Source organism: Dasypus novemcinctus, chromosome 28 (genome assembly GCF_030445035.2).
Source record: "Dasypus novemcinctus isolate mDasNov1 chromosome 28, mDasNov1.1.hap2, whole genome shotgun sequence".
Taxonomy (NCBI): domain Eukaryota; kingdom Metazoa; phylum Chordata; class Mammalia; order Cingulata; family Dasypodidae; genus Dasypus; species Dasypus novemcinctus.
The window spans coordinates 26949303-26963420 of NC_080700.1; the positions used below are offsets into that span (position 1 = coordinate 26949303).

Below are 14118 nucleotides of genomic sequence, written 5' to 3' on the forward strand. Positions count from 1 at the left end.
TATATTTCTTGATTTTTCTCTTATTCTTTATAAAGTGATTTAGGACTACAAGATACTAAAAAACATGAACATCAATGATATAAATTCTAAGCAAACTCCCCCCTCCCCCCCAAATTCCTGTTATGTAAAAATGCTGCCCTTACCATTCATAGAGACAGAAAGTGGATTCCAGCTTACCTGGGAGCTGAGAGGAAGTGGGGAAATGGTGGGACTGGAGAGTTATGGCTTCATGGGTACAAAGTTTGGGATGAAGAAAAGGTTTAATAATGGATCAACTCAAAATGGATCAATGACTTAAATAGAAGAGCTGAAACTATAAGACTCGTAGAAGAAAACCAAGGGAAATATCTTCAGGATCTTGTTTAAGCAATGGATTCTTAAACTTTATGCCAAAAGCACAACAACAACAAAAAAAGCATTCAAAGCAGGGACTTGAACAGGTATTTGCCCACCAAAGTTTATAATAGCTTTATTCACAATAGCCAAAAGGTGGAAACAACCCAAGTGTCTATCAGCTGATGGATACATAAACAAAATGTAGTGTACAGGTAGAGTGGAATGTTATTCAGTTGTGAAAGAAATGAAGTTCTGATGAATGCTACAACATGGATGAACTGTGAAGATATAGTCTCGGATGAAATAAGCCAGACAGAAAAGGACAAACAGATATTGTATTATTTCACTTATACGAAATAACTAGTATATGCAAATTCACAAAACCAGAAAGTAGAGTACAGGCTATGGAGAGGGGAATGGGAGTCAATTCTTGGTGGGTTTGTCTGTTTGTCATAATGGGGAAGTTTCATACTGGGTGGTGGTGATGGTAGCACAACATAGTGAATGTAATCAATGCCTATGAAATGTATGTTTGAAGTTCCTAAAATGAGAACTGTTATGCTGTATATATATGTTCCAACATTAAATAATAATAACAACAATAATAATAATAAAGACACAAGTTAGCAAACTATGGCACTTTGGAACACCACAAAAATCTCATTCCTTCAACAACAGTCATTGGCTACTTTCACATGTCAACAGCAGAGCTGCGTACTTACAACAGAGACCACAGGTCTCACAAAGTCTAAAGTACTGACTACCTGGCCCTTCACAGAAAAAGCCTGCCATGGTTCTAAGATAATAATTTCATCATGCAGCTTTCATAAGATATCCTATTTTTACTGTTTATTTTCAAATAGTATCCTTCTCATGCTTCCTAGTCTTATGTAGTCACCATTGCAATAACTTAATCAATCACCTTATATAATTTTGCATTTCAGAAAAATGCAACAATTAGGGTACTTTCACTAAATTAAATCCCATCTGTGTCAAATTTATAAGTAAAGTACATTTTCCACAGGTCTGTTTGAACCTTCTGGAAGAATCACCTTCAAAAGCTGAATGTGGACAACAATATGGTAGAAACTGTTGAGAACATGAATTCTTTCTGAGTAATTTGACTGGGCTTATCTAACTTTCTCGTTGAGGGCTAACCAGGAAACCTTTTATTTTTTGTAAAACACTTTTCAAAACGTGTATGTTCACATTCCTACTGTGACAGTTTGAAGGTGGATGGACCCCAGAAAATCATGTTCTTTAAGTTAATCTCTCCCTGTGGGTGGGGACCTATTGTAGGTGAGACCTTTTAATTTACTTAGTTCAGTTAAGGGCCTTTTGATTAGGTTACTTCAGTTAAGGCACTGCCCAGAGTGGGTATTGATCCTCTTACTGGAATCCTTTGTAAGACTGAATTTCGGCCAAAGAGAGAGAAATTCACAGAAACAGAGAGAAAGCCATGTAAGCTGGAAGCTGAAGGCAATAAAACCCAGAAAGAAGGGAGAGACCAGCAGACGCCTCCGTGTGCCTTGCCAAGTGACAGAAAAGTCCAGTATCACCGGCAGCCAGTCTTCTGGGAGAAAGCGTTGTCTAAAAATGCCTTGATTTGGACATTTTTCACAGCCTCAGAACTTCACGTTTGTAAATGAATAAATCCCATTGTAAGAGCCAACCCATTTCTGGTGTGCTGCATTTCAGCAGACTAAAATACCTACCTTACCAAATACCATGCACGCATACAAATTATCCTTCTTTGTGACGTGCCTTGTCTTAAGAGAAATACAATCGTACCTGGAAACACACTGTACAGACAGATCAAGTGCGATGACATGGACCTATATTAATCAAGAAAAATTTTGGAATAAAAATAATAATAACTCTTGACACATCCTTTTAAGAAAGTCATATGCCTCTACCTCTGAAAGCACCACGGGGACAATACACACTGTGTGACTTGCGGGTTTCTGATGAGCAGCAGAACAGACCCAGCCCAGTTCTGATGTCCGCCACTGCAGTGGGGGTCATTTCCTAGCAAGGCCAGTCGCCCCAGAACTAGTCAGCAGCCTCTGTCCAGGGCACACCCCGAATTTCACTGCTCCCTGTCCAGCCCCATTCACAAGGCCATGAGAGCCCTCTAGCCCAGTTTGGAAGTGCAGAGTTACCACTCCCAAGGGCAGTCCTTTCCAGGGGGGTGACTGGAGCAGGTGGATGGATAGTCCTGCTGCCCCCATCAGTCAGAGGGACCCTTCTGGGAGGTCCTGCCCACTCGAGCAATGTCAAGAGCTCAACTACAGCGATTCCTCCTCCTTCACTCCCGCTCTCTTGGTTACTGCACTCGCCTCCCAAATAAACTACCTGCCCGTCTTCATCTCAGGCTGTGCTTCCGGGGAAACTCGAAAAAAATTAGAGCTCATCAGAAAGTTTCTTGCAGAGAAACTGAGCAATTAGGCGATCCACCGGAGTCAGGGGTTGATCTTAAGAAGACTGTATGAAAATGCAAACACACTCAATTCTGGCAACACCTACACTTGCAGTCACTTGAGACCTTTTCACTTCTTTAATTTCTTAAAAATATGGGACACTTCACGGATTTGCATGTCATCCCCACGCAGGGACCACGCTAAACTTCTCTGTATCGTTCCAATTTTAGTGTACGTGCTGGCGAGAGGACATTTTAAAAGTTTACTTCTGCCAATGATCTGTGTCCACCAAAAAGTACTGCTAAACATGACTACAAATAGTTTCCCGTATTCTTCCATTCAAGGACAATATCCTTATCTTATGGTCGGAAACCAGGATAGAATGAGGCAAAATGCCCCTGCAGGTGAAGCAGCAGGTCACTTACTAAAATAGGACCATGCTTGATTCTTCTCAAGAAAGCAGGCCAGACTGGCACAAATCAGGAAACGATTCTGTGGCAGCATCAGGAACAGAGATTCAGAGGCCTTACTGCGCTCTGTCCCTCATCCCAGGGGTGCAAGGACACTCATTTATAGACATTTATGAACGTCTATGTGTATCAAATATGACGTAGTTTAAAATAAGAAGTCACAATTTCCTTTAAAAATCAGAAGCAACCTTTTAAGGATTCCTGAAAACTGAATCTTCTTTTCACTTTGTATATTTAAAAAACTAAGCCGAGCCGCTCTCACATTTAATTCAAAATCAAAACAAAAAATATTCCAAATGTAAATTCTGTAAAATCTAAGAAGATGCCAAAGCATCACGACTTAAAACACATTTGCGGTTTCTTCTATTGCAGGAAAAGTACTGAAGGAACTAAGATTTTTTTGAGCACCCCTTTATGACCCAGAAATGTCATCTGATGAGGTTAGAGATGAGGAAACTGGAGTTCTGAGAACTTAAGCAGAATTGAGATTTGAAGCCAAAGTTTGCTCCAAAAAATGTTTCATTTCATCACACTGCTTCCTGAAGATTCCTTCACTCAATATAGACTTAGTAAACGATTCCTACTGAACATATTTCTAGTTGTCTGAAATATAAAAATAGTAAACTGGCTCCTGCCCTCAAGCTTACAATGTCAAGTAAAGACAGGTGAACAAGTAATCCATTTTGACATTACTGCACAGTTACTCTGCTGATGTCCCATAAAAAGTTCCATAAAAAGTGGAAACCCGAGGAAGGAGCATTTTGCGTGGCTGCCTGGTACAACGCCAACCTGGAATTTCCTTTAACATTTATGAGAGACAACCAAAAAAACAGAAGCCAATGCCGTAATTTTTTTAAAAACTATACATGTGCAGCTTATAGTATTAACAGATTCCAAAATACAACAGATGAAAGCATAATTCCTCAAATTATTTGTCGTTTTAAATTAAAATAATATAATTTCCTGATCGTTTTGCTGCAGACAAATATAAACCAGATGTAAAATGTTTTTAAAAGGAGTTTAAAATACAGCTTCCCAAAACCTCACCCTTAAGGAGATAATTGCTCATAGGTCCATTCTCACCTTTCTCCACATTAGAGTGAATTAAATTACGAAAGAGAAATTTTATATCAAGGCCCTTCGTGTAGTTCATTTAAAATATAGACATAATCTATAAAATTCTACATAAAAAAAAAAAGTTACAAAGAAAAGAATTGTACACACCACCCAAATATCAGCTACAATGTCCTTTGGGTAACAGCCCGGGAGGGATAGGCTGCAACCACCTGCGCATCCTCCCTTAACAGAAGCAGCTGGGGAGCCCAAAAGAAACAAGCATCTTTACTCAGCACCAAGTGAATTTGAAAAACTCGAAAGGCAAGAGAGGAGAGAGTCAAATCTTCCTGCGGTGCATAAGTTCCATAAATGGGGACAGACGCGAATAGCCTTTCCAAGAAATCAACGGCCCCTAAATGGGAAGAATTTTAATGGCAATCACTTTTTTTTCAGTGCTTTCTGTTTCCAAAAATTCTTCCCTTTTCTTTTCAACACATTGTCCTTTAATTACTTGCCAAGAAAGTGGAACTGCTCTACAACTCCAGCCATTTCCTGATATCGTGTTTCCAGCAGCCAGCCGTACTTCCTGTGACCACAAAGAAACCCCTTTCCCAGCCAAATGGATGCTAGAGATGACCCTTGTCTCAATTTCCTTTCTGCCAGCCCACCACACGCCCCCACCACTCAATGGCACTCACAGGGGCAAGATGCTATACTGCCCTCCTCAATGAGTCTTATCTCACCAAGAGCTCTCTCGAAAGCCAAGGAAATAATAATGTGTAGTGGTTTTTTTAGCACATACTCTGTTCAGGGCACTCTTCTAAACACTTGATACATATTATCTCATTTAATCTCAACAACAATTTTATGATTGTGTCAAAGCACGGACTGCCATGCAGATTTGTCCTAACTCTGATCCTGTGCTCTTAATTAAGCATCAGGTTACTCCTCCTCCTTTGTAATTGCTTAACAAATACGGACATATTTCATAACACACCAGAGGATCCACTTTTTCTTGCTGAAAAGTTGTCAGTCACAAAGCATTAGGTAAATACTGACTGGAGTAGCAGAAAAGAAGGAAAGAGAAAGGGAGTGGGGTGGGGTCAAGGAGAGAAAGAGAAAGAATAGAAAATTCTTTGTATCTCTTTTTACAAGCACAAGTGCATACACACACACAAACTCCGAGTGCCTTTTTCAAGAAAGATCTAATAATGGCATTTAGAAGAAGTTCAGGTCAATCAAAAGCCTGGTATTTAACATCTTACTTAGCAAAATGTGATACTTCCACCCAGACTGCAACCCAGATACAAGTCATAAATTTGAATCTCAAAAATTGGGCCAGGATACTTTTCAAAAACGTTTCAACACAAAGCAAAAAGAAAATTCAAAAATCACTTAGAAAAAAATGACAGATTTCCTAATGATGGCTCATTTGATGAAAAGAACAGAACAGTTTTAAATGCAGAGGATGCCAACACTCTACAGATATAAAAGAATCTCTGAGGAACGAAATAAACCTAGGGTACTAATATTATGAATAAAATCTGAAAAGCCTCTAAAAGCATTTACTGTGTTCAGTAGACAGAAAGGACCATGTTCCCAACTTCTCCCCTCTCTATTTCCCTGCTCCATTCAAAGAAAAAAAAAAGAGCAATTATAATCAGGTTTTTGCCCTGAAATATAACCAATTATAAGAAAACAATGCCTTCAAGAAAGAGGCCTAAGTATGTGCAACCTGACAACTTTTTCAACTTTTTGCACCCCCAATACCTGGGTAAAGTAATCTGGATTAACCAAATAAAACCCTCAGAAGTCTGACTGCACAAGGAGAAGTTTGCAATGATAGAAGGAAAGGCTGAAATTTAAGGTTAGGAAAGGGTTTTCACAAAATCCCACAAATCCAGTAACTAAGAAGGAAGTAGCAGCTAAAATAAAACCAAATGGGTGGACTAGAAGGAAATATTAATGATAAGACAAAGAAAAATGTCAACATTAGAAGCAAACCCAGTAAAATAAGCAGGGCTGATAGGCAAACCACGGCGTAAGGCACGAGAGTCAGCTAAGAAACTCACTTAGATACTTAGAGTATTTTTAAGCACGTTTTTAACTTTAAACCCAAAATGAAATCAAATCACATTTGACTACAAATGTGAGGATCTAAATAACTCAAGCTCCACCACAAAGTTTCAGCCACAGGGAAGGAATTGTCAGTCCTGTTCTAGAAAGTTCTCCAAAGCCAAGGGGATAATTTTTGAACTTCGAGGTCCAGCACCAAGCACAGAACGGCTCCCACACTAGCTCAACAGACGTTTGTTGAGGAATGAATAAATAAGTTAACACTGTCTCCCTTCCCAATTAATAACCTAACCATTGTCCATTAGAATAAATCATAATAAAATGCGGTGACCCCTATTTCGTAGCACTACCCCTTGAGGCTACATTTTCACTCACTTGGGAAATGTTCAAATGTAAAGCTTACATTTCCACAAGGAAGACATTCAGTTTCCTGCCAAAATGTAGTGACTTCTAGCAGATGAAGCTGGCTGGGCAGCTCTCCAACAGTTTAAACAATAGTTCGTATCTTCAATGTGAAACCACTGACTGTATCAGAGTCAGAAATTACATTAAAATAGAATTGTGGGGTTTTTCCTGTTTTCAAATTTGTGCACGACATAGAGAAGGAGTTGACAAGAGAAACACAAGGGATATTGAGGTATGTAATTTTTAAAAATATTCATGGCTTGACATTTTCGGATCTTGTGTAGGAGAAGGAGTTAGGAAGCTAAAGGAAGACAGAAATCAAACTTTAGGGGTGGAAAAATAAAACTGTGATCTCAATCGGAAGACAATTAAAAACACACACACTTGGAGTTGTCCTGGGTGGTGCTGCAGGGACAGATGCTGGACATTGTATGTCCTGCCATGGCCCACTGGGTGGACTGTGGGAGATTGTAAGCTACAATGCAAACCATTATCCACGTGGTGGAGCAGTGCTCCGGAATGTGTTCACCAAGTGCAATGGATGCCCCACGATGATGAAAGAGGGCGTTGATGTGGGAGGAGTGGGGTGAGGGGGGTGGGGGGTATATGGGGACCGCTTATATTTTTTGAATGTAACATTAAAAAAAAAAGAAAAAGAAAAAAAAAAGACAAAAGTAACTGAAGATTAAATAGTGCTGCAGTAAACACTTATTTATCAATTTAATATTTGAATAAGTAATAAATGACATTATTCAGAAATCAAAAAATATAAAAGTCTCACTACAACTCTAGATCTGTCCCCACCGACTCCATTCCCCTCTCCTTTCCCATCCCAATGCCTAGGTAAGTGTTCTTAGTTTCTTATGTTTCATTCCAGAATTTCTTTATGCAATTACAAACAAATACAAGTATGTATTTTTTATTATCCTTTCTAATACAAAAGTGTGTGTGTTGATTTACACTTTGTTTTTCCCACCTAACAATAAATACATATCTGGAAGATCTTTAGGACATAAGTTTTTTACCGCTGCAAACTGTAGTTAGCCAGGCCCAATGAATAACCATTTAGGTTGTTTCCAATGTTTTATTTCAAACAATGGCTGCAATAGATTAATAACCTAGTTTATAAGTCCATTTATCTGAATGATAAATTCTCAGAAGTTTAAGTATTGGTTCAATGGGTACAGGCATTTTTAGGCATTTTTAGTATCAATCAATGCTGCCAAACTGCCTTTCTCAAAGGCTGTACCAATTTACACGCCAACAGGAATGTATGAAAGTACTTGCTTCCTCCTCCAGAATGGCCAACTGTGTGTGATAAAAGTATATTAGGTTTTGCACATGTGGCAGGTGAAAAACTGCATTCATCTTATCCTGAGTCCTCGAGAAGAGGGTCTTGCCATTTCTATCTCTTTTTCTATGAACTGTCCATTCATATCCCTCGACTATTTTTGATTGGGTTGTTATTCTTTTTCTTAATCATTTCTACGACCTCTGTGGCAGGCTGAATTATACACCGGGAAAAGAGACGTTCTTAATCTGCATATCTGTATGAGCCCATTGTAGAGAGAGTCTCTTGAAGATGTTTGTTTGTTTTTTTAAGGAGGTATTGAGGACTGAACCCAGATCTCGTACATGTGAAGCACGTGCTCAACCACTTGAGCTACACCTGCTCCACTTGAAGATATTAATTTTAGTTAAAAGGAGGCCCAGCTGAATGAGGCTGAGCCTTAATCAGATTCCCAGAGTCCTTTAAAAGCAGAAGAAATTCTACTGGGAGCAGCTGGAAGCCGGAAGTCAAGAAGTACCAGGAAGAAAAAGGAGAGGATATCACCAAGGGATGGAAAAGTCAAGAAACCCAAGGATGGCCAGCCAGCCCGAATATTCCTGACCCTTTCACCCTCTGAAATGGTGAGACAATAAATTCCCATCTTTCAGGAAGCAGATGTGGCTCAAGTGATAGAGCTTCCGCCTACTATACGGGAGGACCTGGGTTCAATCCCTGGGGACTCCTGGTGAAAAAGAATAAGAGAAAGTGTGCCCACGCAAGCAAGCAAGCGCCCATGTGGTAAGCCAGTGCCCCATGCCACACAGCAAGATGATGGCACATCAGAAGAGAGACAAGGGGAGAGTCAAGGTGAAGTGCAGCAGAGACCAGGAACTGAGGTGGTGCAATTGACAGGGAACCTCTCTCCCCATCAGAGGTCTCCAGGATCAAATCCCAGTGAATCCCAAAGGAGAGAAAATGAGAAGAGAAGACAACACAGACAGCAAAAACAGCAGGGCAGAAGGAGAAAGGGGGAAAATAAATAAATAAATAAATCTTAAAAAAAAAAATTTCCCATTGTTCAAGTCAACCCATTGTATGGTATTTGTCATAGCAGCTGGAAAACTAAAACAAGCTCTTTATATATTAAGAAGATTACATATGCCAATGGTTTTAAGTATTTTTTTTCTAAGGCAGACATTCAAGAATTGAAACCAGGCTGAGGTAGCTGTACAGGAGGAAGTAGGAGAGAGACAGGGTAGGAAAGCAAAAAGGAGTCACTACAGAGCTGTACAAGAACACGACTATTGTTACTTATGGTATTTGGGACTATAAAAAGGTGTTGCTGGTTTTTTAGATCGATTTATTTATCAACCTTTTGTTCTATTACTTTTGGATTTTGAGTCAAATTTAAAGGTTCTCCCGACTTCAAGTCTACAAAAGAATTTTCTCATATTTTCCACTTTTTACGGTTTCTAGGGTTCTTTTTTTACATTTAAATATTCACTCCATTTAGAATTTACCCCAGAGATACAGAACAAGGTATGATCTAATTTGATTCTTTATTAGATTACTACCTAGTTGTCCCCAAATTGTATTGTCTCCTCTTATCTGAGGTGGCACTTTCATAATACACAAAATTCCATTATGTATCTGGATCCCTTTTAAGATTTCTGTCTAAACCATGTGCCAGTACCACATTGTTTTAATTATTGAGGTTTTATAACCAGATCTTTAATCCTTTAATCTACCTTTAAAAAATTAGATGACATATTTAATCATGAGAAACAAAGAGCATGATTCTTAAAAGGCATGATGACTCATTAGACAAGGATTTATTTTAAAGAAAACTTCTGGTCCTGGGACAAAAAGGAAATCTGAAAACGTATGTTACCTTAATAGGAATATATACAAAATATAATTACCAAGTCCAGGAGCCATAGTCATCAAACCCTTTTTGATATCCTTTTAGTTGTCTACATTGGAAGCTGCTAAAACTATAATATAGAAACACATAAAATTACTTCATATATAAGTAAGTACAATTTAATTTCCATATAAACAAGATGCCTGGACCAACTTTCAGCTTCCCAAACCTGCAAATTCTGCAAGTAACCTAGTTTTTATTTTGTTTGTTTCTCAGCAAAGAACTGTCCTTCATGCAAAACTACTTGTTCCAGGTTACTTACTTTACAAAGGTTCCCACAGTCTTGCATTTTTATAAATAATCCACCATATCCAAATAAGTGGCATTGTTTCAGCATTTTCCTTTTGCTGGGGTAGAAAATGTGTTCATTAAAGTAAAAAGTTTTTGATCACTGCCTCAGGAAATAACAATGAGGCATCGAAAATGCTCTGAATGCTTATTGCCCGGCGTCCCATCCCCTCCTGGTGCTGGGGTTTACTGTGTGGGCTCAGCGCCCCTGGAAGCTCTGGTGTATACGCATCCTGTGCCCTTTGTAGTTCAGAAGTCCGAGTTATGGGTGCCATAGAGTGCATCCGGGTTATATGAAAAATATTAATGAAGCGAATAAAGTTACGAGTTAAGCTAGCAAAACTTAATCACCGCACTATTCATTTCATTCTTTCTTTCCTTATGGGAAAAGTGATACTTTTAACCAAAACCCCTTCCTTTACTTACTCATTCCTGTGTCGCATTTATTGTGCTGGGCACAGAGTTTAAGAAAACATAGAGAACGTGCTTCCTGGCCTCGAGGGAGACGCAAGCTAAAACAAAAAGCGGGCAGATATGAGCACCAGACGTTTTGGAAGCAGGTATGAGAGGAACATGACCAAGGCTGGGGAGAAGGCAGGCATTCCAGGGGACACTGGAGAAGAGAGCCTTCCCAGGGAGAGGACATGTCATGAACCAGGGCAGAATTTCAAAAATCACCAAGCATTGTGGCGCTTCAATTGCACAGCAGGGTGTGGAAGGGAGATGGGGCTCACAGGACAGCTTAAAAAGAGCCCATTAAGGAACTCAGACCTCATCTTATGGACGATGGGATGCCCCGAGAGTGCCCTGCCCCACTATGTACTTCTTTTCCAATTGTTACTCTCTAAAATATATCACAATGGCTTTTTTTTTTGGGTGGGGGAGGTATTTTTTTATTCAGTTTATATTCAAACACTACATAAGGACAACATTTTTATCACAGGTGTGTGGAATTTGCATAAACTGTGGGATTTATCTTGTTTGGATCCCTTATCAGACAACAGCTTCTCCAGGAGGCAAGGAACACATCTGCCTTGACGTATTTATTGTCAATGATGAGGACAAAAACTGGTGCTTAGTAGATGCTCAATAAGTATTTGTGCATTGCAGTGTCTAATCACACTGACCTCTGCACCTCCCACACCTCTTTCCCCTGATGTAAACCTCAAAGGCTTGGCCTTTTCTTCCCAGCTCTGTCCCCCACTTCTCCTCCACATGCAGCCATCTCCAAACCCTCAAACCATTCTACTTGGAGTTTCCTGAACACGTGCCACAGGTTCCCACTTCCCTTCCTCAACAAGTTCCACTCTTCTATCTGGAAATATCTCCCTCATTCAACCCCACATATCAAAAACTCTTCCTCCCTTGAGACATCATTCAAATTTCATCCTGCTTGTACGTCATTATCAAGATGTGTTTCTGAGAGCTTGAAAGTGTTCATTCTTCCTGGTTTGGTATACCATTTTAATGCAGAGTCTATGCGTGTCCTCTGGGCCCGCTCTTTAAACCAATTCACTCTACACGCCGTTAATTGCTGTATCTTCCTAAAAGATGACTTTAAGCATTAAAATTCCTTCTACAAAGCTGGGTGTTTCAGCATCCCTGCGCTCCCCTTTGTGACATGAGGCAGGTGCACCTCTAGATCTCCACATCAACCAGCTTGTGCACTTCTAGATCTCCACACCAACCAGCTCACTCTCTGTTGACTATAATACCTTCCATTCAGGGAAAATGGGTAGAGGTAATACAGGGTGAAACACTGTTCATTTCTCACCTTTTCCTCTCTGGCCATCTAAAAACATACCTGCATTCAGACCCATCCTTTCCCAAGTTCTCTCTCTGAGGAAGAGGTTTCCCTTCTAGTACACAAAACCTTCTCATGTCCACCACATATTCTGTGGTAGTTTGAGACTCTAGGTACCCCCAGAAAATCATGTTATTAAAGCTGACCTTTTGGATTAGTTTCATTCAGGTAAGGGCTTTAGATTAGGTTACTTCAGTTAAGGCGTGACCCAGGGTGGGTGTTAATCCTCTTCCTGGAGTCCTTTATAAGTAGGATGATTACAGAAACACGGAGAGAAAGCCAGACGCTGAAAGCAATGAAACTCAGAAGAGAAGGGAGAGACCAGCAGATGCCTCCATAAGCCTTGTCACATGACAGAGGAGTACAGGATCAATGGCAGCCAGTCTTTGGGAAGAAAGCATCACCAATGATGCCGTGAGTTGGACCTTTTCACGGCCTCTAACTGTAAGCTTTATAATCCCCATGGTGAAATCCAACCCATTTCTGTAGCAGACTGAAACATATTCCTTCTGTCTTCTTTAAGGCTTTGCTCCATCCTCTTTTCTTCTACTTCTCCAAATTCACTTTCCTCAGCAAATACATATTCTTAAATCAATCCTCTAAGGGACTGGGAGCTATCTTTTTTCTCCACGTAGCTATGGAGTGATTACCTTTCCTTCACTATTAATTAATAAACAGTTGCATATATTCATCTCCCGTTTACTCCACACACCACTGAAATTTGGCTTCCTTCCCTACCACACCACTCAAAATCTCTGGGCCAAGGTCAGTCATGCCATCATAATTTCTTCAACTTACTGGATCTCTGTGGGACCTGAACTCCTTCTGGCTGAAGTTCCTCCTTTGTATTCCATGACACAGCCTGGTCCATTTCATCGCTCTCTCTCTCAAATCCCTTTAGGACCTCCCACCATTCTCCCTTCTTCTCTCTTCAGATCTGTGTTCTGCTCGCTCTAAGGGTTTATTCCTGAGGTCCTCACTCATGCCCATGGCTTTCGCTGCTACATTTATTGCTGAGGATCTCAAATCTTTCTCTACTCCACTTCACGCTGTGGATTTCCAGGCAGTCATTCTTTCATTCGTCGGACTTCTGGTGAGTATCTACAGTGCACCAAACAACTGTTTGTTTATTCAATGACTCCATCTGTATTCCCTTCAAGAACTTCAAACTTCAAGTAGGACACCTGCCTACTCTCCCTGAGGGGCACCCAAGCCCATGATTTAAACTTTGTTCTCCAGTTTTGCTTAACCCTCTGATTTCCATACTTTGTTTTTATATATATATATATATATATTTTTTTTTTTTTAATTTCTCTCCCTTTCCCCGTCCCCTCCAGTTGTCTGCTCTCTGTGTCCGTTTGCTGTGTGTTCTTCTGTGACCGCTTCTACCCTTATCAGCGGCACCGGGAATCTGTGTTTCTTTTCTTTGTTGCATCATCTTGCTGTGTCAGCTCTCCATGCGTGCGGCACCATTCTTGAGCAGGCTGTACTTTCTTTCGTGCTGGGCGGCTCTCCTTATGGGGCGCACTCCTTGCACATGGGGCTCCCCTACGCGGGGGACACCCCTGCATGGCAGGACACTCCTTGTGCGCATCAGGACTGCGCATGGGCCTGCTCCACACGGGTCAAGGAGGCCCGGGTTTGAACTGCGGACCTCCCATGTGGTAGGTGGACGCCCTATCCATTGGACCAAAGTCCACCTCCCTGATTTCCACACTTTGTTTACCCATCTGCCCCTTGAACTTCTCCACAAAGTATGCAGGAGGCAGCTCAAACCTACCATCTCCTCCAAACTTCCCATCTCTGTGAGCAGCTCCTCTATTTACCCAATTGCTACAGCTTAAAATTTAGGACTCTTTTTTAGGGGCCACTCTAATCCAGTTTGTCCTCATCTTAATAATAACATCTTCAAAGATCCTATTTCCAAATAGGACCTTGTTCGTGAGACTGGGGTTAGAACTTGAACATGTCTTTTGCAGGGACACAATTCAATCCATCACAGGCCGGAATATCACAGAAGTGATTCTGTATTCTTCCCATTACACCCTATTAGATGGTGCACAAATTTC

At 40.5% G+C, this 14118-nt stretch overlaps 1 protein-coding gene and 1 non-coding gene across 6 annotated transcripts in view; both read right to left on the reverse strand.

The window, feature by feature from the left end:
* PDE10A (phosphodiesterase 10A) overlaps positions 1-14118 on the reverse strand; it is a 763936-nt gene that overhangs the window by 331159 nt on the left and 418659 nt on the right. The window lies entirely within an intron of this gene.
* LOC111765948 (U6 spliceosomal RNA) lies at positions 2904-3007 on the reverse strand. Its single transcript, XR_002798144.1, has one exon. It is a non-coding gene; the product is annotated as a U6 spliceosomal RNA (small nuclear RNA).